The sequence below is a fragment of the Bombus flavifrons genome, chromosome 1, assembly GCF_040668555.2.
Source record: "Bombus flavifrons isolate JBK064 chromosome 1, iyBomFlav1_principal, whole genome shotgun sequence".
NCBI lineage: Eukaryota > Metazoa > Arthropoda > Insecta > Hymenoptera > Apidae > Bombus > Bombus flavifrons.
Window position 1 is genome coordinate 11,839,706 of NC_138442.1, and position 27,322 is coordinate 11,867,027.

The 27,322-nt window shown below is 43.3% G+C and overlaps 2 protein-coding genes across 6 annotated transcripts in view; one reads left to right on the forward strand and one right to left on the reverse strand.

The window, feature by feature from the left end:
* The window catches only part of Ddr (discoidin domain-containing receptor 2), a 214,975-nt gene extending 212,002 nt beyond the window's left edge, over nucleotides 1-2,973 (reverse strand). For both annotated transcript variants that reach the window (XM_069122175.1, XM_069122149.1), the window contains exon 1: nucleotides 2,833-2,973. The gene's annotated coding sequence lies outside the window, so the exon portion shown is untranslated. The remainder of the gene's footprint in view (nucleotides 1-2,832) is intronic.
* A 186-nt stretch (nucleotides 2,974-3,159) lies between these two features.
* The window catches only part of LOC138184329 (discoidin domain-containing receptor 2), a 254,587-nt gene continuing 230,424 nt past the window's right edge, over nucleotides 3,160-27,322 (forward strand). For 2 of the 4 annotated variants that reach the window (XM_069122231.1, XM_069122241.1), the window contains exon 1: nucleotides 3,167-3,278. The gene's annotated coding sequence lies outside the window, so the exon portion shown is untranslated. Of the gene's footprint in view, nucleotides 3,279-27,322 lie in introns of all 4 variants that reach the window. The other 2 variants (XM_069122228.1, XM_069122249.1) reach the window with 2 other exon arrangements.

Here is a 27,322-nt window from a genome sequence, read left to right on the forward strand (position 1 = left end):
GTGACTCCGTGGACTTGCACGTCACTGGAGAACTCTAACCCCCGCTATCTGGAATCTTTCAATTTCTCATACTTTCGCTATTACGAATGCCAGGGAGCTCTGCATTTATGCGCGTATCCTTACGTGTACGCAGATTATCGATAAAAAAGACTAGAGAGAAAAAAGTTCGACGTTTCCTATACTATACTCCTATACAACATTCCTACAGGTACTGTTCCATAGAAAGCATCTCGATTCCTACATTTCCTCAATTCCTTCATTCGCATACGCATATCGTAAAAAGAATTTCTCTTGTGGAATGTACAAATCCATGAAATGGATGAAACATACGTAACTAGTGTTCGCGAAACAGGACAAAATGACCGTTTATCATATTACATGAATTTTCATTCACCTAAATAGCCAAAACCTTGCCAACGTCATTTAGCAATTAAACTTGTGCAGATTGCGATAAAACGCGTAATTTAATTAATAAACCATGATGCTGATTAAATCGCGTAGAACGGAATTAAACAATGCGTTGATATCGTCCGTGAAATCAAACAGAATGATTTTACAGATTGCAAAACGTCAACGGCATTTCAATAAATACGATTTCAATAAACCCTGGTGGGGAGGAAATGTCGTGGTAAGAGACGGATCGGCAAGAACCCCGTACACGGTTCTTATTTGTTTAAAGGAACCAGAAAATGTTGAACCAGATCGGTTCGTGTTCGAGCAGCGAGTGAAACATTCGACTAGCCCTAATCACCGTATTACGTGCCACGAGGTCGCGAGTCATGAAACGCGATAAGAACGTTGTTACGAAGTGTTTTCGCGACCTTAGCGTGATTGTCCGATCGACGAGAAGCTGCTGACGATTCTGCGTGCTCGTGGAAATGAATACCGAGAATGCGCGTGACCGAGCAACAAAGCAAAACCGAACAAGAGCGACAGCTTGGAAGACGGAGGAAAAAGGCGGAGGAACAAAAAGTAGAGAAATTCCATTGATTTCCATGTACGAGAGTATTAGTCTAAAAGGGAAAGGAGGAATTCAACAAACAAGCAGAAGGCAAACGTATAACGACGGGGAATCGAAATGAAGGGAAGTAAAACAGGATTGGCGGGATTTAAGCTTTACCAAAACGAAACGAGTTTACATGAAAATTAAGAGACGAAAGTGAAATTTAGTTCCATGGAACGACCTCTGCTCGAAATGTTTTGCGCATTCTCGATTAACGGCAGCACCGATGAAAACGATGAATAAGGAGGTAGTAAAAGAACGAAAAGTGTCCTCTTGGCCAGTGCACTCGGGTGGAGGCCAGCTATTTTTAATTCCCTTTAGCAGCTCCGTTGTAAACCTCGTAATGGCGGGCATTAACCAATTAGCGCCCACCACCCCGTCCTCGTGTTTTCCTTTTTTTTTTTGTTTTTCTTTTCTCTAATCACGGTTCTAGATACTGGAACAGCAGTTCCAAACGGGCCCGTGATGAAAGATGCAATACCACCGCTGGTGTCCGCCTATTTTCAGCACCATGTGCCAACAGGCTCCGCTGCTAGCCGCGGTTTGGCAAAGCTTTGAACTCGCCAAAGCGAATATTATTTCTGCGGCGAAGCAACTCTTTGCAACGGGACACGCTCGGAAGAGGGCACGACACGCTTAACGAAACGAGACTCGTGTTATGAATTTTCAAGTAAAATGAAAAATTCGTGGACGGCCGAGCGCTTCGCAGTCCTCTTATGTTTAACGTTATTTACTATTCCGTTTGAGGAGCGTTTGAAAATCGAAACTAGCAAAATTAATGAATCCGTTAGCGAACAGATGTTTCATACGTTTTTTGCAATTTTACACGAGATAATGTTGGTCCTGAATTTTATTAAGAAAGTTAACTGAATGTATCACTCAAAACTAGCATATTAAAACAAAGTAAATTATAGGATAATTTTTTTATATCTATTATCAATTCTTAAAACCTAAATTATAATATTGTTTTAAAATGTAATATGTTGTTAATTAATATTTCTATCTATATATTTATGAGACTGATAATTTGTATCGCGTATTTTATAAGGCACGGTAATTATAGCTGATTACAAAATACAAACGTATCAGCATGAGGAAAATTTGAATATTAGCGGGAATGAATTATAATCCCGGTATGTATTTTATGGTATCGAAGGAACGTTTTCCAATATTGGTAACGGCGAAAATTATTTATGCGCGCAATGTCGACATAGATATTAGAAGCCTGGAAAATATTGCGATGAGAACGAACGTCTCTTCTATATTCAATTCGAATCAACAATTTTTGAACAGGAAGGTATTGCGAGCGAAATTGAAATCCAATTTTCGTGTTCTCTGAAATACCGTATCCGCGACATAAATCCGACGGTTATATCGTATTTCGATTAAAAACTATCTTCGAGAGCGGATACAACCTAAAAAAATACGAACAAATTTACAAAAACGCCCGAGCATGCCAATATTTTGCTTTTTAATTTCGCTTTGAAACGCGTTCATAAATTTTTCACCGTGCGATGTATCGCAAAATATCGAAGTAATATAAGCTTATCAAAATGGCGTCTCATTTCGTGAAACATGTAATATGTACTTTCCGTATCGAGAAGTTCTAAACAAACAAGTAAGGTGATAACACGAACAGTTCATTGTGAAATTCTAATTAAAACAATACATTAATTTCCATGAAATTGTTATTATACTGAGAGAGAACTGTTAGATAAATACCACGATCGTTCGAAATGGTATCGAAACTTAGGTTGTGCAAGCATGACACCTATTCATAAATCGGTGCGACAAACTGCCATAATAAATAAATATAATGCATTACGTACCAGAAAAACGTATGAGGTCAGTCCCGCTGTAGTTCGAAGTAGTCGTACACAACTCCAGAAAAGATAGGCACACACACGAGACCACCGAATGGATGAAACAGTGGGATAGATGATGGAATGGAGGCGACCGATGTCCCAAACAAAAGTTACGTTAGGCTAGGTCACGTCAACGCCAGATTACGCCGAAGACGATCTATTTCCCGCACTCCCCGTACTCCCGTGAGTACGAACTGCACGACGACGACAAACACGCGCGCACCGACTATTCACTGTGTCCTCGCGCCGACTGGGAACAGTACCGAACATTCAATGGCGTCCGATATCCTTTTAAAGGATCGTCGAACTCGAGTGGCCGGAAAAGAAAACAACTGGCGATCGAAAGCACGAGCTCGAATAATCATCTGGCAAAAGTCGAATCGTTACCCGATTTCAAGATGGAGCGCACGGTGAGTATGTTGACAGTTTATGTCGTTAAAGTTGTTGACACCTCATATATGACTGCACTCAACCATCCGTCCAATTTAAAATGAAATTGCCAATTACATTTGTTAAACTACTTTAAATTTTCCGTTCTAAACCACGCTACACGTAAAATCAGAGAACATATCACTACAATGTACGATCAAAATTTACAAACGGTCGGCATGAAAATTTCAAACGATAACACTAACGACGTGAAACAATAGTGCCAATATACAAAATTCAAATGTTATTCTGTCGCACATTTACGAGTTGTCTTACTCTCTTACCGACTGTCGAAGGTAAACAAGGAACACAAAAAACCGTTAAGATACGTATCGCCTGATGTATAGGATTTCGTATTGTTTTCACCTTGAAAGTTCGGTTATTTAATAATTCTTCGTAATTGACTGTCCCAGTCGAGCGCGAATCGAGACGAAAAAAAAAACGTAGAGGACAACGTGGTACGACTCGCGTGGCAACCGCTCCCGTAAGTACGCACGCACGCATACACCGAAAGGAGAAGGTGCCGAGAGAGGGCGACACAGCACCCTCACCGATGCGCGGTTCGAGTGCGACTGAGCGAGTCGAGGCAAGCTCGTCGAGCCGAAAGCCACAAGCCGCGTCAGCCGACCGGCGGCGACGGACCAATCAGGGTTGTCCTCTGCGCAACTACCCGACACCCAAGAATTGACCACATGCTCGCCCATTCACCCTTTCTTTCGTCTTATCTGATATATTTCCTTCCTCCCTACCTTTTTTAATAACATATCAAAATCAGCACGGCGTCTTTTTGTCCACCAGCCCCATTTATCAGAGAATGGATTCTCAAGATGGATGCATTCATATTGTTTCTGATACACGACGTTTCCCTAATATGTTTCTGTCGTGATTTGTGATTTATTGTAAAAATACGTGAGCGTCCTAAGATTTCAATAAGGAAACAAAAATAGGACAAATATTACTATAAATAATGCTACATAAATATTGCTAGCAAAAATATTTCAATCTCTCAAGTTGGAATTTATTGTATTCTGCCAACTTATTAGTAGGATAATTAAATTATGAAATTAAGATGGAACCTCTTTAAAATAATATTTATACACACGTGTTTCGAAAGTAAATTCTACTTGCTCCAAACGTATTTTAAATTCCGAGATATCTCTTTACAAGCTGCTTGACTCAACTAATTACGTAAATTACATTATCCGATAGCAAGCGTACACTATCCTTTTATCTTCGACGTACACTGAAATACTTGTTTTCTTTGACCATAGTCAAAAAAGACGACGTATCGAGTTAATTGCCACAATTTAACATCCTCTGCGTCTATAGTCTAACCACGTGGTTTCTTTTACGTTCCTTTCTCGCTTTGTATTTACAGTTGGCAAACGTGCCGGCATGACCGGCAGACATTGATGGATTCCTATAATTTTGTTTTGCTCGCGATTGGAATCATGAGTTTTTTCTCAATCTTGCCATGCTCCTCGATGCCTGAACATCGCATAGAACTATACATGCCCATAGTGTTCTTTGAGTCTGTTGTGAGAGAAGGAGAGATCGCGCCGAGATCGTAGTTCAAACGAACGATTCGCTGGAGGATTAAAATTAATGGTTGTCTGACTGTTAGTTTTCGAGCACGTATTATCATCCTTTGAAAGGATACGCGGGCCAAGAGTGATTAAACACGCGGAGAAGGGCAGAGAGAATAGCACGGAGACACGCTATTCTCATTTCACGTGACAATTGCAATTGTCGTGACAGGATCGTTTGCGTTTGCACGTTACATACCTCGGTTTTATTGGGCTGATCGTTATTAGAGCATCGTCGTTTCGATTTCGCGTTTTGCAATCAACAAAATTCAATTACCATCTTTTCTGTTTCTTTGTAAACGTTTTCTGGTACCATGGCCAGCGGCCATGCGTTTCAATCTTTCTCTCATTTTGTTCTCTATTTCTTTTTGCTGCTCACGTCGGGCGGCCAATAATCCATTTGGCGAACGTTGTAGTATATCTTTCCTAACACACGATCGGTTTGATGTCTTAAAACGCGGCGTGACGCGTTGTTTATCGCTTTCCGTTCAGTTTTTTCACGACGTAGGTTATGTGAAATGGTTTGCATCCGGTGGTAAATCTAATCCTATCGTTCTTATCTACACGTCGCTTAAAAGTAGAAAAGCTGAGCAACTGGAAATCGCGGCGGCGAAATCTCGAGGGATCCGCTTGTTGAGGAAATCCTTTTGTTGGCTCGCACAACACGTGTGCGTGCAAATTCTACGATATTCTGTTTTAATAATGTAATCCGGAAACGCGCGATACGACGTGATTGAATGTTCTCTGCGTGGGTCGTTGTTGATCCATGACATAGTCGAACGTTCGATATTCTTAGAAGTGTGATTGATAATAGCGCAAACGATTCTCTATTACATGTTGCTTGAATCTTAAATTAGAGATAATACCTGTTACATAATATATTCCCGAGTATTTTTCCATTATGTAACGTTTACCGTTTTCCTCAATTCCACCCCGATCTGATCCTATTATTACAAAGAGAAATCTATTTAATCCTACTTAGTTGATTGGCTGGCAATGTAAAACGTCGTAACGAAATATAATTAAAGAGTTTAGGTTGAATAGTTTTCTACTTCAACGTTTCTATACCCATTTTGAAATCGTTCGTAATATGTTCTGTAAAGCAGCTCTGGAAATATCTCCAGTTCCAGCAAGAATGTATTTTATGTCGATAACATCCAACTCCATTTATTTTTTGCGTATGTGTAATGCTATTATCCATTTTTTTGCTTTTCACGCGCGAGAACACCACAGGCGAATTACTTTTGCGTACTTCTTAAATAACGAGCAAGAGCCGATATTACACAATAATTACATCGACGTGTTCACTGATTGAACGGCTGTTCGTGTCCGTCAAAAGTCCACGTATCAGTTTTGTTGGGTTAAAAAACAAACTGAAGTAAATGGGTCACGTACACGTGACAGCGGTTACAATCGAGTGAAGTCACAGACCAACCAGGAAACGATAAATGCATCGCAAAGTGTACAAATACCTGAACAGGATATTTACGTTCTGTGTCTACATAACGTGAGATACAAAGCTGCATACGAGCAGGAATATCGAGGCTGAGAAGGAATCGACAGTACTGTAAATACAGAGGGAGAACGGCACGTTGATTAGCTGCTCGGTTGTGCACCGCTTTAGGTAGCTCACGCTCGAATTAAATCCAACGTGCGCGGCCGGATCGACAGCTACAATTAAGTTCGATACCACTGCACCGATTGTGAAGCGATGCAGAGAAATGTCGTGCGTTATTTTCCAACGGTACTTTTCCTCGAGAACTCCATCATCGGTATAAATAATTGCGCATGAAAGATGTTTGGAACACATAGGATCGTAAGATTCTTTGTGTCAGATTATTTACCTGCGCACGAAGTCGGCGTATATCATCCGCGGGACTGTATTAAACGAACAAAGCACACGGATAAAGCGTGTCGTGGCTTGTATCAAACTCGGTATTTCGAATTAACGTTTAACCAACCTTCGGTCAAAAAAATCGAACGAAGATCGTATATCGTTGATCTATATTAAAACGCAATCATCGTTGACATAAATGGAACACGATGAAACTTCTTACGCGGGTTAAACGGTAAAATAAACTTTGCAATCAGACGGGGGGAAGCTAAATGGAGACGCCTCGATTATCAACGATCCGGCTGGCAATATATCGATTGCCTCGTTACTCAACCTTAACGGCATCTTAATACAACGTGTATAACGTATTCGTTAGTGTAAGCGGTTTAAGCCGAGCGTGAACATTGCGACTTCGATATCACGAGCTGGCGATGATTGGTTCGATTCGAAGTCGGCACGAGTTGCAGCCAAATCCCGGCATCAGGTTTAACGGAGTCAAATGCGAGTGCCCTATAATCAAAACGTTATAGGCGTGCACCGGGTGCTGATCATGTTATACAATCACCCCTCCACCGAAGGTACATATATTTCTACGACCTGCGGTTTCTCACTGGTGTGTATGCGCGAACACGGCTCCGTCCATATTGGCGGACGTCGATGCGCTAACACCCGTGTGGTCGTGCGCCAATGCCGATTCGTGTGACATAGCTCAGTTTTCGACGGATAAAAGAGAATTCATAGAACAGCTGACCGCGACACCATATCCAAATGGGTCGCGCGATTGATTGGCATTCCGTGCGTCGTTGCATTGAAATCGATCTATCGAAAAGATCAAAGGAAGTCTGTGAAGCTGGTACGTGATACGCATAAATTACGTACCGAAAGAAGACAATTATGGAATACGTTTGACTATTATAATCAAAAAGCAAAAGGAACGATGAGGTAAAAAAAGAATCATACATGAAAAAATGTAATAGGTACCTGTAACGTGGAGACTTTGAAACGTTTAATAATTCCATATGAAATTGTTTAATTGATTTAATTTAACTGCATGGAATATGGAAGATAGTCTGACGTGATAACGTTAAACTATAAAACAGAAGCTTAATGAAAGGACTAGAATTTGGACACGCTGGTAAACAGAATATTCGTGGTCACGATCACATGCTCGTGAGTGCTGGTGATTCCAGTATCGTTTGGCCATGGGTTTAATCGAGATTCCGGGCGGAGCCGAGTGGGCGTGTGCACGTTTCGCATCAGCAGGGATATGCGTACAGAATACAGTAATTATGATTCTCGGACTCGTCGCATTCAGAGGGAAATGAACTTGGCGTCCCGACACGCGACTTCATTAACGAATGGCCAAGCTGAATAGACCTAAACATTCAAGCTCCTCGACTCGAGATTCTCGGTTGGCTCGACCGGGAAAGGAAAGAAGGGGGTTAAGAGGTATGATTAATTGCGCGTCGCCTAATTACCAATTAGTCAGACGGCCGGGGACATTGCATAGAAGCAGCAGTTCGCTATTTTTCTCATTTCCCATTACTTCTATCTTAGCTGAAAAAGTACCACTCCAGTCGTAGAACATTCTTTTACTTTAATTGACCGTAATGTTTTTGCAAGTGGGTATTTGAATGCTACTCGAGACTTTTTATCGTTTTAATATTTTATTGATAAATCTAGAACTACCGGGAATGATGCCAAACATTGACACAAATACTGATTACCTTTTATAGAAGAAGTTGTAAGTTTTTAGTGTTGCTACGAAAGTAAAGATCGCGAAGTAAAGATCGAATCGAATAGTCGAGTATGTCGTTGCCTTTCACGACCTTAATGTCCATGCTACTGATTTCAAGTGAGGGTCATCTTCATCGATTGCTACGACCCTAGGCTATGTTACTGCTATCGGTTCCTATAATCTGGATGTTGTCACTGTTGCTGAACTCGGACTCCACGGCATAGGAGTTGTCGCTATCGATGTCTCGGAGGTCGTTCAAACTTACAGATCCATAATAATCTTCGCGATGATATCGAAATCACGTACATTCGCAAAACCTATGGCTCCATATGAATATTTACTTGAACTCAAGGGGACAAAAATGATACTCCAGTCAACCCACAGAAATTCTCTTTATGACATAGTTAATCACTTCGTCGCCATATTTTTTATCGGTCAAAGAACTCGCTGGAATTTTAACCGCCTTTCCTCTGTAGATCTTTCTAATTTTTAGATACTCCGCGTCTATATTCATGAATATCCATAGAGAATTTCCATTTAATTGAATATCGCGAAAAAGAGATACTTTGCATTACTTTTCTGACTTTATATCGGTTGGTATAGCAGAATAAAGGTAATATACGATCAATCGAAGGGGAGAGGTCTGTTTCGCGAGCGTCGCGGTTAAAGGGCCGCTGTTCCTGAAATATTTATGCGTTTGCTGGCGAAAGCGTAAATATTGTATGGTTTTCGATATCGTAGGGTTGTGGTGGGATATACGTCTTGGTAACAGGGGGAAATCGAGTACGTAGGCGTTAGCCATCTCCCTTCCGTCGAATCAATTTTTCTTATTTATCACCAGCAATTGTTTTTCGATATCGTTCCCCATGGAAAACACCATGACTTCGTCCCGTTTCGTTTATGTCAAGCTATTTTACGCGTGACTTCGATCATAAATATTAAACAATGAATATAAATACCCGCGTTTCGCGAGGGTAAAACGCAAATTTAATGCCCATAAAAAATGTCCTCCTATAAGCGGCACATACATTACACGTTTAACGATATTTATAACAACGCGAACTCACAAATAGATGCGTACGCGAAATATCGAGAACAAAGTTGCAATGTCATTATCGTAGATCGGGGAACTTCATTTCTTTGCTACCTTCTCTTTTTTTATGGTATAAATCCTTCAAAAGGTTCGTTTAATCTTCATCGCTACGAGTACTGGCACATCGCATACTTTCCCATAAGGCTTTCGTAAATCCCTCCTGAAGGGAAAAGATGGATCTCCCATTAAGCAAAACGCCGAACAAATAAGGATTTTCCCTTGAAACGTGGTACCCTTAGGCTTTATCGAAGACTAGACGAGATTTGAGGAGGCGAGGCGGAACACTCCGATGATGTAGCTTATTTTATTCGCATGGGAATGTTACTTATGTAAGAATATATAGACGCAATCGGTGATCGCGTTCCAATGTTTTACTTTCATACGGATAATCAGCTTCGAAGATATGCATACAAAATAACGTACATAGATATATACTATACATACATGACAATAATAGTATCTAGCAGTTTGAACATTTTTTCCTATAATTTTACAGTTATTTCTATGATTATTCTTACTTGAAAAATAAATGTTCAAAGTAGAAAGACGGGCGGCTTGTTAATGTTCGTTGTTCATTAAAATTTACTTCGCCCAGTCCGTCCAGTTTCTCGTGAAAATGATGAAAGCAACTCGAACGATTTTGAAAAAGATAGCCGTCGTTTAAAAAGGAGCGACATTTTGTTAATTGCGGTTCTTCGTTAGAATAAATTATTCTCCGCTCTTTCTGCGCACCACCCTTCGTGCCAGCCGCACTTTCCTTTTGTTCCGCGTTCCAGAGATCCCCTTTGACAAAGATAACGAGGCTGCTCGAAAGGCATTCGAAAGCTAAATGCAGAAACGCCATATTTCAGGGCAGCGCGGCGGTTGCACTACCCTTCTTCTTATAGGGTGGTGACCTCTTTCAAAACTGAACTCTGTCTGCCACCCCTTTTCGCGTATGCTCTGTCCGCTTCTTCGACCAAAGCCTGGAAGATCGAGCCTCGTCGAGCTTCGTCAAGCCTTCGCTTCCACAAAAGGACGAAATTTAGTGTACACAATTTTAGCATGTATATTTATGCATAAGCTGCACCCGATGCTGCGAGGATCTTAAAGAACGGGCTGATGTCACGATGTACAAGTCGCGGACGAGCTACAGCTTTGATCAAATGCGGTTAAGTCACGAGATGGCGGAAACCGTAAAACATAAAACGAGTTTACCCACGTTTCTTTCGTTTTTTAATACTTGTCAACCGAATGAAGCGATATTTCGTCTTAAATTCAATCTCGTACCTACAGTCTTTCGTTAAATCGTTGTAACATAAACCGGCTAAGCGTTTCCATGTCGCCATCCCGTCGGATTAACATTTTTACCGCTCGACTTTATACATTGTAAGGCTTTCACCGCTCCTCTTTTATTAATAATGATGGAAGGTCTTTATTAAAATTATAAGGCGGAGTACTGAAATACGCATCACTTTAACTACGAATAATCGTTTTACGCGTTAAACTTACCACCCGCTACATAAAATGTTAAACGCTCTCTTCCACCATTTCAATTTATCTCTTTCTTTCGTCACCCGGTCGTCATCCTGCTAACAAGTTGGTTGCGAAGTCGCGTCTAACTTGATTAATGGAATACTCGCCTCGTACTTACGTAATAACTGAAGCTTCCCCGTCCTTTAACCATATGCTTCACCCGCCACTTCTCATGTCAGTGGTAATCGTGTCGAAAGTTTTCAGAGGCAAATTAGGCGACGCCTTAATGACAGCGTACCGGGTATCGACTCGTACTAGACGGGCACCTGCAACGCGATCATGGTCCCGTGTGCAAACCGTTCGCCGATAAGATACATTTAATCCGCTCTTCGCATCTGGCAAAATGGAATCTCGATAATACTTCCGTAATATCGGAAAGGGCGTCATTAAGGATTGCGCAAACTTTAGGTAGCCGCGAACTTCGCCGTCTACTAAATCAGGTCGCAGCTACTTAAGAGATTGGTCCTTTTGCTGCGAAATCCGCGAAATATTTAAAGCTCGAGAAATATAGGGACTAGTTAGCGACCTTGAGTCCCGAGCTTTGCCGGAGCTTTCGGGCGCAGATGCCGTGGAGTAATCGAAGCAGCTCCCGCGGCAGTCGACCACCGATTTTCCACCCCCACCCCGTTATAGCCCCGGTATTTCTCGTTAAATTTAAATTCAGATAAATTAAAGGAGGCGGCGCCTCGTGGAAAAATAAGATTGGAGCCACGACGTAGGCGGGTATATCGAAGCTCTTCTCCTTCGTGTCTGCTTCTTCTATTTTCCCCCCTTGTTCCCTCCGTTTGCCTTTCCAACCCCCTTTTTCTTCCCGTCGAGGTTCTCCGTCGAGACGAGAGCCGGCAAAACGGGCGAGCTCAAGAGGGTGGGAGTTCAGATACAAGGGGGTATTTTTAACAGAGTTGGGGCAAGGATTTGCATAGACAATAAGGAAGGCGCGATATATTGCTGGAACTTTTAACGCGCAACCCTCCCTTCTGAGTCTGGCCCGCGGTATGAATAAGTCGTAAATAATTTTCCATTCGACTTTCTCTCTCGTCGCGGTGCAGCACGCGAGAAGGTTCCTTGCCAAAAAGAACACTCGACAAAGGCGAGAACCGTTTTCTCTGGTTCGAGTTTTAGGTTGGTCTTACATAGGCTGGGGAGGCAAGACCGGCTTCCAAAGACATTTCACTTTTCATTAAGAGATATGGCGGGTATTAGTGTCTGAACTGTGATAAAGTACCACATGAAGAACGAGCAACCTTTTTCGAAGTGTTTATCAGCTTCGAGGTGCTATGGTTTAAAATGTGTGTGCGTTTGTGAAACATGTATATTATCGGGTATTTGTTTTTCCCCTTTTTGTCTTGAAATTAAAAAAACAATGGAATTTGAGCCGACAATTTCCGCGGCCTTTATTCCGATGAAATTCATATTATATGAAACTTCTTGTCAAAAACACGTAAAACCTTTCAGTATTCTCTTTCAATTAATATATGAATGTAAATAATGGGAAACGATATCAATATCAAAATATAACAAACAAAAGAGAAAATAACAATAGTTTGCTTGCTTTACAAAGCACATGCTCCCTCTAGTGGTGAACGTAGAAGTCAGACTCGAATCTGTATCTCGACCAACCAGTCGGCTCGAGAAACGTGAAGGAATACCGAGACCAACGGAGGGTTGTTTCGAGGTATCCCCTCGTAGTTGAACGCTTTTTACCAGGGTGGCGCCACGATCCACGAGCTTCCAACCCCAATTTGTTCGTCGATAACCCCCTTCAGTAGCTAAGAATACAAAGGATCGGAGACATCCTTAAGACTGCCGGTATACGTGTTTCAAATCAAAGCTACCTCGAGATAGGGAACAAGCAACAAACGCGCAAGCGGGTCGATTGAATTTATCGGAGTCATAGAGAACCAGAGCGAAACAAAGCGAGACGAATCCCACGAGATTTACAACTCTGCTTTTTCATTATCATTCTGATGCATATTTAAATCTCTCTCGGTGCATGCAGATCGAGGGTAAAAATAGGTTACTCAGCCGGTCTTTTACGATTCCACTGCCAGCGGGTAAGTCGGTACGTGTAATTAATGGAAACTTTTCGTATGCCAACCCATTCGATACGGTTCACTCGTTGAAAATAACCGGGTACCACACGGTTGAATTAGAGTATCGCTAATAATGTCTTATTCTTGCGGTTCGGTTACTTTCTACCGACAGTTATCATCGGTCACGTTTCGTTCCATTCACTGGAGACCATTTGAAATTGCCTTAGTGTCGTAATTGCTGCAAATATCCAATTAAGTTTACGTGTTTTCATTACATGTAGATAAACATATGAAATATTACAGTAATAAGAAATCTTGTATTTACTTTGCATTAAGCACACATTTTTAACGTAGATCTTTATTTTTAACTCTTATTTTAATATAGCTAGGCTACAATCTTTTAACGATATTCCTACTAAACTGTTAACATCCAGATTGGTGAATATCCTGAATTTACTAGAATCTAAAAGTAAATCGCGAAAGGTATTATAATATATGTTCAATGAACTATTTTAAATCGGCAGCGTAGAGCGTGGTCGTACCGAGGAATATCAGATAGGTTATCGAGAACCGGAGCAATATTCCCGCAAATACGCTCAAAGGAGCTATCGATCTCGGTGGGTCTTGACACTAGCACATCGGCAAATTTGCCAAGAGACGAAGAGGACAAGTCGCGAGAACACCGTCATTACTCAAATTCTCATTAGCAACGCTAGAACCGAGCCAGCCAGCGAGTTTACTAATTAACGCAGTCGGGGTGGTCCCTTAATATTAGAAGGAGGATCTCGGGAGAGCAAAGACGCGACAGTAGGATATATTGCTGTCGGTTTTCATTAGCGACACGTATAAATGCCCGATCGACACTTCGATCGATGCTTCTTGCGATTCCATGTTCCCTTTACGATCAAATATCATCAAATTTATCCATAACCCGTGATATATCGTGGCTAATAAATAATTGGTAATAAATATTTGTTTTCCTAGAATAAATCTCGAATAAATCTTCGCGATTCGAAGGATGATTGTGAAACGGAATGATTTCAGGATAGAACAAATCAGCCGCTATACGAACAAGAATATAAACTTTAGAGATCCGCCCCTTCGTGAATACGTCTCATTACCCTTTCATAAGATGTCAAGGTGGCACATTTCAGTAACGTGCAGTGAAAGTTCCATTCTGCGTGTCGTAATATCATGACAACGCGAGATACGTTCGTTTTTACGAATCATTTCAACCGTACAATAAGACGAGCAGCCTGAATGAAAATGTTTTTCTTTCGTTTTTCAAAATATCCATACCGTATGTTATAAAATGACGCTTTTTTAAAATTACATTGACTACGGACAAGTTACTCGCTAGGGACTTTTAACGTAGAAAGATTCGTCAAATTTTAAGAGCCCTGACAAAAATGTTCATGACAAACATTAATTAATAGTTAAGCCACTGTTGCAAGAAGCGTAAGTCAAGTTGCTTTCGGTTCACTTCAAGGAAAAATGGAATTAATCTCGCGCCCCATGACTATGCAACCTCAAAGAAGCGTAGCATGCCACAGGGGTGTATCTCTCTTTTCCTGTCAACTCTACAATGTCGGAGGCATGTATACTATGCCGTAAAGATCGCGCCACCCAAAGGATCCTCAAGAATAGAGTATTGCTTTCCAGATATCCTATACTCGTAAAATAGCCTTAATGTACCCCGTTCGCGACCGGTGTTATCGATCCTTGCTCTTCGGGGCCTATGTGAACACATGTATACGCGCGTACACGCACGAGTAACGGTACACCAGTGCAGGGTAACCCGAGAGACTGCACGTCGTACATACCATACAGTGGAATTGTATCAGCACCTCTTATGAAAGTCTACCTTTTCATCGTACCTCACAGGAGAGACTCGGCGCTACCGTAAACAGCCTTGAGAAGTCCTTCGAAAGGTTGCAGATGCTCCTGCGACTAACTATATTTGAATTGGTTGAGAGGTTAAAATATTACAGTGGCGCAATATGTATCTTCCAACGGAGTTGAATGTAGAGTTGGAACTCGAAGGATTCAAGGGCAACATCTATTGCGAGAAATATCAAAACGAATGTCGACAGATCATTGACAAATTGTCTTAGGAATCGATAAGAAATCGAACGTTTTCGAGAAGTGAATTCCTGTAAAATTGGAGGTTATATAAACTACATAAATTCTTATGTAATTCCTATATGAATCTTTCATGTTGCATGGTTTAAAATATCGGCCCGCTGCGATATTAAATATTCGCTAGTGTACGATAAATAAAATGAAGTCGTTCGAGAAATAGCTCAGAAAATGCTTCAGGATGTCATACCCAGATAAAGTGGTAAAAAAGGAATCAAGTATCCAGATCGTGAACGTACGTAATTAATTTACGTTCTTCTCGCAGAATGGAACATAATTTTCGAGTGACATGCTAAATGCGCCAGCTATTATAAATGTATCTTCCTCGGTAAGGTACGAGGTTCTAGACATTTGAATAGCGTCATGAACACCCCCGTGGGACTACGTGTGGTGTTTTTCACGACGTGATGTAGCGCTTGACTGAAAAATTCCCAGCCCGGTTCACTATTTTTTCCATTCATCGCGCTCTATTTTTCTCTCTCGTTGTTTCGGCGTTGTTCCTTCTTCGCTGCGAGGCGAATGATTAACGATCCGCGACAGGGAAAAGAAGCAGACGAATAAAAGTGCACGTCCCCCCGTGGAATTTCGCTGTTTCGCGTGCGTCTGACATGTTTCCACCGTGTTTGCCAGACTATTAATGCCCGCCGCGAAATAATAACGACATAAATCATCCGTCTTGGCCGGAGGTGTGGTCGAAGATCAATTTATCGTCGCGCAATGGAATCGATAAACGATATCCAGTCTTTCGATCTGTGACAATCGACGGTGAAAAGCTTCTTCCCTGTAATGGAAATTCCTTGTAGAATTCCATGATAAATCTATTCTGCATCGCAAATATCGTTCTCTTTGTTTCTTTTTTAAAATACTAGAAACTGATTCTACCCAAAGGCAGGTCTACCAAATATTCTGCCTTCCTTACTGCGGACAGATTTATTTTACATCTTTTTGCTGCTCGCGCAAAAACGTGTTTACGTTTATCGTTGTCAGCGACGCACCCAGCACGCTTTACGAGTTGTATGTCGCAGTTGTAAAGCGTGAGCTACAAATATGCAGGTAAACGCACGACGCGTTTTACGCTGAAAAAAAATTGTTGTTTGACTACGCTGTGATTTCCATAAAGGCGATTAATTTCAATGAAAGTCTGTTTCGAAAAGATTACGTTTCTCTTTAGGATAATCAGGATGCTACAATATTCCTATATATGTCAGAATGTTACGAGCTCACTGAACTTTGACCAAAATTTCCTGACCAGTTCTCGTACCTCCAGATTGGTATTTCTCAAGTCGATGCATTTAACCAAAGATAATCCATTAATCATCCGAAACCACCGGATGAGCTTCATCGTTGAAACATATTCACGGTTGACGAGCCGAACACCGCTATCAAGATTTCTCCTCTATCCTCGAATTAAAGGATCGTTTAGTCGGCTAATTAAGCCACACTTCGATTTAATCGTAAACCAGCCGTGCCTTGATCTGATAATAAATAAAGCAGAAATAAACGTCAACGACGATTTCATGAATCACTTCGCACGAGGACATTATTATCATTGAACGATGCTGAAATTAATGAGAGTTTGCCAGGGATGAACAATTTAGCCACGATTTTACGCTGTATATCATATTTTATATGTTGTCGTTAAATATTCATCGTGGCCACTGGATGGCGAACGATGTCTGCAGGCAGTCTAGTGGCGAAGGATCGAAATGGTTGGTCCGCTTGAAAATCATTAGGCTAGGGCCATTGATAACAGCAGCCCGTTAGCAATGGCGTTGCGGAAGGAAGATAGCAGCCGCGACTCTTTAGCGCCAGAGGACAGAACGGAAAACGGGGAGAAAAGCACCCTTCGGTCCTCGCACCTCCCCTTTTTTCAAGATAAAACGTACAACCCGCATCAAAGTATCCAGTCCTTTTTACGACGCGTTCTTTTTTAAGCGTTTCAAATGCCACGCTACCACTGCATAGCATAGTCGCGAATCGAGAAAAGCTCGCTCTTTTTTCAGATCCTTTCTCGCGTTACTCTGTTTACCCCCTCGCCCTCTGTCTTACTCTGTGTCGAAATCTCCAGTTCGCTTTCCTACGAGTCTCTTTCCGCTTAGCTTTCCTTCTTCATCCTCTCTTCATCCCTCTTGCTCAATCTGCTTTCCTCTCTCTCTCTCTCTCTCTCTCTCTCTCTCTCTCTCTCTCTTTACTTTGCCAGGCTGATCTCAACAGTTTTAATGGCACGAACGAAATGACGCATTGCAGAATTTAAGCCTGCTTTCTCTCCCTCTGTGAACCTCCGTGCTCTTAACGAGTAATTACTACGTTCGTTGTATGTAAGCGGGAAGAAAACGCTAAATGGACTCGCTGCGTGTGCCTTTGAAAGGGATTTATTGTTAGCCGTAAATACTACGTCTAGCTCGCAGCACGAGAACGTATACGCACGCGTGTGTCGCGCCCTGTGTTCTACAATAGATCGGTTTTTAAAGGTCCGAAAAATCTGACCACTGCAGCCTGTTTCTCGCTTATTCACACGATAATGAATACAGACGAACGGATTATGGAATTCTACACATTCTAACGAATAACGAGATATTTCTATTCCCTATTATTCCAAGTAAAGCTGCGAAACCGGCTCAGTTTGTAAAATTTTTGCACGCAATTAAAGCCCCATTTCCAATCAGTCGATCGATCGATATTCTCGACGTAATAACACGCAATTCGCAAACAGGTGTTGTTCGATACAGCGGGACCATGTGACGCAACGTTGCTCGAACGATCAAAAAATCAGTCGACCGGAATGCTAACGGACCGCGACGAAATTGTGGCATCGAATGCGATATTGGAAGGAGTTGGTCGATACAATAGGTACATTTAGTGGAATTGTTACGGGTGAGGGAGGGAGAGGCAGGTAAATAGGAAGGAAGAGACAGCAGATGAGAGGGCAGAGAGAGAGAGAGAGAGGACAGGGCGAGAGTGGAATACGAGGATTGTGCTAGTCCACCGGAGGGTGCTGGCAACCAATAGGGGTTGCATAATTCATAGCCTTGGCTACACCCGTACCGGAATTACGCTCCGTTCGTTGTGTGTTTGCGTAGTGTCAGAACAATATCGCCATGCGAAAGTTCCGCGGTGCCGAGAATGCGATTTACGTCTAAATTGCCAAGGTTACAGCGTGGTTACCGCAGCTTACGCGCACGCTTTTACCCTCGTACACGGGCGCGCACTGCCACGAGCGAATTCAAAATAGTAATGTATGCGTTCACGTAACACCTAGACGTAACGCCAGTGAAACAAAATCGGTGGATTTATGAATTTATGGAAGTAGAGCGGCGGGTACCTTGATATCCGTGGATCTCGTCGGGCGGTGAATATCCGTTCGATGAAACGATCGCCTCGGTTCGTGGGAAACTTGCGGAGAAGAGCAAAGAGAGAAATCGTGTGCGCGCAAGCTGTTGCTTAAAAATGTACGTCGCGCTAAAAGAGAAGGAAGTTACAAAGTAGAAGGTAGCGCGATTAAAATACCGAGGGATATTTTTTAAAATAGACCGCGGTCGCGCAACGTCTGCGGTAGCATTAGCGGAAAACTTTCGTCCCCCTTTATGCCGCATTTTCCCGGATAAATCCATTCCGTGGTCAGGTTTCGCTTTCATCTGTATGTCGAGAGGATAATGGCTGTATTCCCAAACGGCCGTGGCGGCGAGAGGTTCGCTAAGAGAGCGAGAAAGGGAGGTAAAGCCCGTCTCGCAGACAGAACGATGCAGGGATGAAAGAGCATGGGCTGGTCGGTCTAAATCTTTTACACCAGATGGGAAGATGATCAAAGGATACCTTCGTCCACGTACACTTGTACCGCGCAACGAGTGGCGAACCTCTGAATGTGATAAATGTTGACCCGTGGCCAAGAAACGATACCTCTCCTCTCTCTAAGATCTTGTTCCCTTCCACGACAAGGAATATTCACTATTCGTCCGTGTCCGTTAGTAGAGAAGGAAAAGAAAAAGACGTTCTACTTGTTTGAGAAAGTATACATTCCAGGAAGTACCGTGCAACGTTGTTAATATCCATCTATTTCGGTAGCTACGGTTCTCTATGGGGAAAGATACGGGCCGGGCTTTGACTTTCTCTTTCGTATCTTATGAAAACACACGGTCGATGCCTGTGGGAACGAGCGATTTCGTGTTGGCTCAGGGAATTCGGACGCGTTTCCTGTAAATTTTCGCACCTGCAACTCCGACGAACAGCCCTGTGCATCCTTTTTACCAAATTTTCAATGTACGTTTCATGATATCTCTCTCGTAGTCCGCAAATCTCCCCAACGTTCCCAACAGAAATTTTTATCCAGCTCGTACGAGGAGCGTCCCTTTCATACCTCTTATCTTGTCGGCATGGAAATACGTATTTTCTGTTTGACCCGGCTCCTTTTTGCTTCTGTTTGCATAATACGACGACGTACGTGCGATTTCGTTCTTTTTTCTTTTGCTTCTTATTACTACGCGATGTTTCCTCGCGGAAAGAGGAAAGGAGACATCCAATAAGAATAAATCGTCAAAAGCAAGACCAGATGGTGGTTGACAGGGACGCGACGAAAACGAGATGGGATGGATAATCCCATGGGCCTTGACTCGTGTTAGAACCTACCCCAGTCGTATTTGTTTTTGGTTAACAAGTCCGTACGACGCGTATCCGGTCCGAAACCCTACTGATATATTGCCTGTTTGCCGATTATTTCCGCGTCGTCGTTCCGATCGATCTCGCTCGTCCGCTTCTTCCAGCACGAATTAGCCAGTTCAACTCCCGGATCGATAACGATATCGAATAGAATTTGACGAACAATAGGATCGTATTTAATACGTCGCTTTTATCGTCGACGCGAAACGAAATACGAAGCACGGATATTCCTCCGTTTCGCTTCATCGAATGACACGTCACGTGTGACACTTACTTCGAGAAAAATAACAGACTACTAAAACACATCAAATGTTCCAAGTTCAACGACTCGAGTTATACGAACTCTTCCGTTTCCACTAACAATTTGAACTTCTCTTCGTTTATCGTTTCTTTCTCGAAAGACGAAGGACCATCTCCAAGTTAACGATCCGTTTACCGATTTAAAATCGCGATTTTCGAATACGCAAACATCCATCTCCTAAATAGTCGTTGGTGATTTAACGAGATTCCTAGCTGTAACTACGTAGCTTCCGAACGGAACTTCTCGGAAGTCGGTCCTCTGCTAGCAGCCCCCCCGCTCTATCTTGCCTGGTACCCTTCGACCTTCTCCCTTTTGTTTTCGAGCCCAGCCGCGAAAGCAATAAAACCTTATTATACCCGGTTGGAATTTCAATGGCGCGGCGCGCTGCGCACTGCAAGGTGGACGTGGAAACGCGAGCCAGAAGGGGGTTGCGAGGAAAGTGATCGATGGGGACATACGTCAAGCTGGCGGGACGGACAGCGCGTCGGGGCAGAGACAAGATGAGAAGGACGAGAAGGATGAGAATGGCAGAAGGAGAGGGAAGAGAGGGAGAAAAGGTGTGGGCGACTGGCGGATAGGACGAGAAGGGATGGCCGGGCTGCCAGGTGGCGAGACAACACCTAACGTGAATACAAATTACTCTCCTTGCGCTTCGGTTGCCAGCGCCACGGCGCTTCATCCCACGGCCTGACACTGCCAATCACGTCGGCCTTTCTGGATTAACGTCGACGACGAAGCGTCGTCAGAGTACGTAATTCGCGATGGATTATTGCGGGGACTCAATCTCGTTGTGACTCCCTTCTCCACCCCCGCTTTCACCCTTCGATCGACTCGATATGAAAACGCGTTATCTCTAACGGAAAACGCGGTTAGTTTGAGTAATGTTAATCTTGTTCTACCGAGGAATATTTATGTTTGCTTATGGAGGGTTATGATTGGTAGATTTCTACGTATCGTGAAATTGCGCGAAGCGTATTTCCATCGGAAAAATTTTTCTAGTGTGAACCTATCATTTATTTGAATTAAAATATCCCGTAAAGTTCTTACGTTTCTTCACCTTAGTCATGCCATTTTGCTTTCAAGTCGTTTAACTAATTCGAACGAGGCTTAAACGTAATAATCGCTGTTTCAGAATTTTACATACAAAGTTATTCAGGCAAGAATCGTATGATGTAGAAACAGTGAGAACAGAATTCTTTCTAAAAGAATACGAAAAGCGATTAAATACATCATATTTTCAATGTTGCATATAAACGCTTCAGAAGCGTCCGCGTTTTATGCGTTGCCACCACTGTTTCTCCTAAATGCTGTGTCACACCTAAACCCAATGTAAGCCCGAGTCATCGATCACCGTTTGATTCAAACAAAATCCACCGCTCGGTCTACCCACCGTGCTCGACATTAGCTCGACAAGATTACCAACCGCGTAACATCGTGTACCAGCATTGTGTTCGTCACGTTTTTCCACAAACGAAGCAAAGTAGATACGTGCTACCAGTGTAGGGGCATCGGACCCCGATTACGTGACCCGGCGAATAGAAATACTTATAGTCGGGATCAGGCTGACCCTATAAATCTGGCATCTCCCCGATCCGACAAATCCGGCATTAATACGTCAAGAGGCTCGTGCCTGGTTCGTTAGCCGGTGTCGCTTATGCATACGTGACGCTCACCGAACGCAATAGTCGATCGGTAGACGCGCGTTCCATTGTTCGAGTGACTCCTGGCGTCGATCGGCCTCCGAACCACGGCCAATAATACAAATCCAAGCGCGCATCGAATGGCCCGGCACACGAAGATCCGACCATTGTGACGGTTTGTTTAGTGCGACATTAGAAATTTGTTTCCGCCGCGACAGCTGCAAGGGCAACGGGCATTGTGCGACGCGGCACTCGACAATGGAAACGCCTGGCATTCCCCGTGGTGTCCAATGAGAGCAGAACGAAGAGGGAAAATTTGTGGCCTCGCTCTGAAGGAAGAAAAGGAGCTGGGACGGAGGATAAATGCGCCGATCCGCCCACCAACAACCCCCGTTCGCGTGCGCGCTCCTCGTTTTCAACGTAGAGAACCATCGTGCACCACCTTCGAACGATTAACGTTTAAAAATTCAACCCCGTTGAAACTTCTCTCTTTTTTTTCACGTGATCGCCCAAGCTTTACCGCTTTCTCGAAAACACGTAGTTTAGTGTATATACGTAGGTATGTATGAGTGCCTGCATTAACACGAGGAACAGATTAGCTTTCTTATCAACAAGGGAACAGCGACGTGATGGAAGATCCTCCCGCGAGATCTCCTCAAAAGCGTTGAGTTAGACTAGGCGGCCGGTCGATACCGGTTATGGATGAGAATGACGCTTTAAGGACGGAGGAAATGATTTACAAGGGGGACGCGATCCAGATCAGATTTTTATACTCTCTTCCTGTGCGCTGTTCGCTGTGACTTATCGCACGAAATAGTCGCAAGGGCCGAGAGTCACGTAACGGTCGAACGACAAAATGGAACGATGTACGATCCGCGAGCTGAGACTTCGACCGGTCGCTTTTACGCTCTTTTTCCCTCCACAAGCCGTTACACGTTCCTTTAAATCGATCGATATTCCTTCGCTAACCTCTGACGTCGCCTCGTCTTCTACATTGTCGCACTCTGTACGTGTTCCTCCCCTCCCTCACCGTCCTTCCACGGTCTTTCAAAAGGGCCCCTCTGTCCTCGTCGACTAGACGCTTTTCCAATTTTCCGTGGCGGCCACACGAACGGGCTGAAACAATTTAGGTAACGTCGAGTCTGATCGAATAATATGGAGACTTCAGACTCCGATATGGAGAGTGCAGTCTCCTTTTACGATCGCGTTCCAAATAGGTTCACTCGAACGAGCATTGCGCCGCGAGACGATGGATTTTTCTCTCGGAAGTATGCCTCTCAAATACCCCTTTCCTTTTTACCTTCTCCCTAGTTGTCCCTCGAGAATAGCGACCAGAGTCTTCCATTTCGTCGACTATTCTTACGTACCGAAATAAGGATACTATCTTTCATCGATCCCTGTTGTTAACAAACTGCCGGTGTCAAACTGGAAATCTCGTTGAAAATCAGTTTAGAAGTTTCGAAAGAGAACATCGAGACCAGAATGTAGCGCCGATCGAGAATCTAGAACGTCCCAGGTACCAGTGTCCAGATGATTTGTGACAAACTGTATCGCTATAACGATCCCGAAGTGTCTGTCAGCTTTATGAACGACTGATACTCGTTGAACATTTATTACATCTGACAATTAAGAGTTAAGAATCGTTTGAAAAAGTCAACTCGGAAGAGAAAGCTCCATCGTTGGAACGTTCGATAGTTCCAAGCTTAGGTATAGTAACGTTTGTCAACGAGAGAAATCTTGATATCGGCAAAGTGACGCGTGGCCACGCAAAACGCAACTTTTGTCGCAGCGATATCACGACACAGGTATTAATTGATATATGTAAATCACGACGATATCGATGAACGTAGCACGCAAAAGAAACGCGTTCGCAACTTTGGTGGAGGCGAATTCATCTCGATTGGAACCGTATTCTTTATCGATGGGAGCACGCTCGAGAAGCTATCATTATTTAAAGGCGATGCCATAAAATATATAGATAAAAGCATGGGCTGACGCGTTGTATCTGTGCGCGCCATCGAGATGTACTCCTGGACGTTAGGTATGCAATCCCTCCCTGGTGAAGGTGCGTTTCGCTTCATACTTTTAACGATGCCTTCTGTAATCAACCGACAGATATTTTCCTCCGTAAACACGATAAACCGTGGGGCAATATAAATCAGTGAAATCGATTAAACAGCGCGTCCGATCTTTCTATATATGGGATCGCGTTATAAATTCAAATCGAATTCGAAAGCAGACGTAATTGGTCGCTGTTCATTGGACTCGGTTGAAAGAACTCTTATGATAAATGTACTATCAAATGGTCGACTGAATCACGGGCAAAATCGATTAATATGTATCCTTTATACATATATTCGAGATTGTTTCTTCTTTTTCTTAAGCAGAATATTTAATAACGTGGGACATTAAGTGGTTATTAAACGATCATATGAATAATAACGAAGCGGAATCTGTTTCTCGTAAGAGCCTACGCGTTTATCATGGGAACCTTCGAAAAATGAACGGTCGTATTTCTGGACCAACGTATCTTCTTTCCAAACGCGTTCTCAGAGAAAGCAACGTCACCCTGTGGGAGGCGCGCGACTTTTATTCCGTATTTCCTACATGGTTCAACCCTCTCTGGTGCAACACGATATTCGGAATCTGCCGTTCATCTGGCCGCACACGTGACACGTATACTCGTTACATACGCGTTTGAACGATGTGTTCCTGTAATCTTACGCTAGAAACGTCGACGAGGTGTAGGTCTAGCCGACGCGTCGGTATTTTTTTTTTTCTGCGGCTGCCACATCGGGAAAAGGGGTCCTTCGAAAAGGGCGCCACATTTTTTCACGCTCACGACCTTTTGACAGGCCCTGAAAAAATTATACGAAGGGGGTCGTGTAATTGTTGCGCTTAAATTAATGACAGACGTCGCCAAGAGTAAACCTCGACCAATACGAAATTAATTCTGTCCGTCGTTCGTTTATCATTCGTCCCCCTTTCTTCCACGAAGGACAAAGAAAAGGATAACAACGCGAATACTTGTGACAACGGTTCGTGACGATAAAGCACGATTAGCAATGCCAGTTGATCGAGCAAAGGGCGAACATGAACTAACGATCGCGACACGATACGACACGAACACGTCGGAATCGTCGATGGGAGTTTAGGCCAATGAAATTATATGAACCGTCACCGAGGTGTGTATGTCTGACGGGCTGGCGCAACGTTACATTAGCTAGAGGCGTGTCATGATGAGACAATGAATTCAAGATCACGTCTCCTGCCGGTGGCGGGAGGCGCGAACTTAAACCGAGTTACGAAATTAAGTAATTTATATTTATGTATTCACCGAGTGTAACAAGATAGGCGCGCATTGCCGCGTCAACTAGCTCGCTCGCTCACACGAGCGCGACGAAACGCCGTGCCACGTCGCGTTGTCGCTTCGGTATATACAGGAAAACAAGCGGCCAACTAGCACTCCGACACTCGGCCCTTTTCTGTTTTACACCGGCCCGCAATTTGAGAGCGCTCGGGTCCCTTTAATCAAAGAACTCGCAGACCATGGAAACATCGTTTTGATGCTGTGTCAATTATCTCAATCCTTTAAACCGAGACGCGTATGTTTCTCCTCTCCCCTCTCACGCCCATTTCTGTCCTTGTTTAAGATTACTTTTTATATTTCGCTCTTAATACAGGCGAATTTTTCGAGTTGTTTCAAAGAGAATCCGGTAGTAAGAGAAATTTATATTTTATTCATTTCACGGGATTATCGTTATATCGTCGGATCGATATTGAAATTTCACGGTTCGTGGGATTTTATTCGCTTATTGGTCGATTTTCATTAATACGTTTCCTGCTTTTTCGAGAATGCCTCCTTTCGTTGATTCAATTTCGCTTTTGTGGCCCACATCCGATTCGTCTCGTTTAATCTCATCGAGTCAGGCCCACATCCGTGTTACCGATTTAACTCGGTTCGTAAGTAAACAAAGCTAATTAAATTGACTTCTAAATTCACCGGGATATTCCGCGATTCATCCGACTTAATTGATTTCATCGAAACCAAACCTGTACCTTGAATTTTTCAGTAAAATTACTTCCTTTTCGCTTTGAAAAGCAAATACGAAAGATAATAACGATTTATTATAAAACCACAAAGAATTAATCTTTCAGCCGTGACAGTCTTCGTCCAAGATTCTACGCGAAAGGCTTGTTAATCATTTAGTTCAGTACATTTAATAAGCGAGCTCTCCACTGTCTAACCAGCGAACCCCATTTGTCTTCTGGTCCGCGAGACGATGAACAATTAGGACAGAGCCACAAAGCAGTCGTCCCTTTGCTTTCCCGTTTGCTTTTTTTTTCCTTTCTTCGACGAAGCGTAAGCGTGGCGAGCGTGGTCCCACGGGTAACCTATCGCGGGGAGCCGAAGTGAGAAATTCGCCGTCGTTCGTCACGCGGTGACATCCCCATCCGTGTGGTACCACCGGTAGAGATCTGCTCGACTCTCTTCCTCCTCTGGGGGAAAACGTGGAAATACCCTTGTCATCTCTTTCTCTTTTCCTGACTGCCGAAACGTAGCTATTGCCTTTTGGTTGCCGTGTCGAAATTGCGTGTCAGCCACGAAAAGCCACGTGGTAATTGCTCCTGCAAAGAGCAAAAACAAAAGGGGAGGCGTGAAACGTGCGTTCAGTGAGAAGGGACCGACTGGTGGATCGTTTTCTCAATAGGTGGTTTCGTTCTCCGTGGTGTTGCCTCGACGATGCGTCGTTCCCATTGATCGTTTAATTCGCCACAAAATTGACGACGAAGTTGACGAAGTGCATCGTATTTGGATAAAATCGATGTAAGCTTCAGCTTGGAAGCTCGACCGAGCGGTGGCGCCAGAGGTCAGAATTCCACGGAAACGGTCCCACCGGGTAATTCGTTCGTCAACGTTCACGGGACAAATCTGACGCAACGTCCATTGTATTAACAACGTTTTGGAATAATAGATCGATGCCAGTTTGTCCGTTCTCTCGGCTTGTCTCCAGCTGGACTGACACCTGTCCTATTGTCTCGCTTGACCGTGCTGATGAAGTCGTCGCTCTTAATCGTCGCTCCGACCATATGCTGTCACGTGAGCTACTCATTACTCGTATTCCAAAAAGAGGGAACGAGTGGCTCCAACATTCTAAACCCGAATTTCTCTCGCCAATATACGAAGCTTCCAAGATTAAATCTAAATAATCCAAGCCGAATCACAGGCGTTACGAATCACCTGTACAAACGAAGCTACACCAATTTCTCAACCAAACGAGCAGACAAGCAGCCAAATTACCAAATTTCATTATTCATGGCCCCAGATTCGAACTATCTGACCGGATACTTTGCATCGGCCCGAATCCCACGCGAGGAGCAAAAGAAACACCAATTCCCCCCGAAAAGATATCTGACCGCGAATCAACGAGAACTGCTCGCTTAGAAGGATCGACCTTCTCTCTTTCTTTTCTCTCTCCTTCTTCTTCTTAC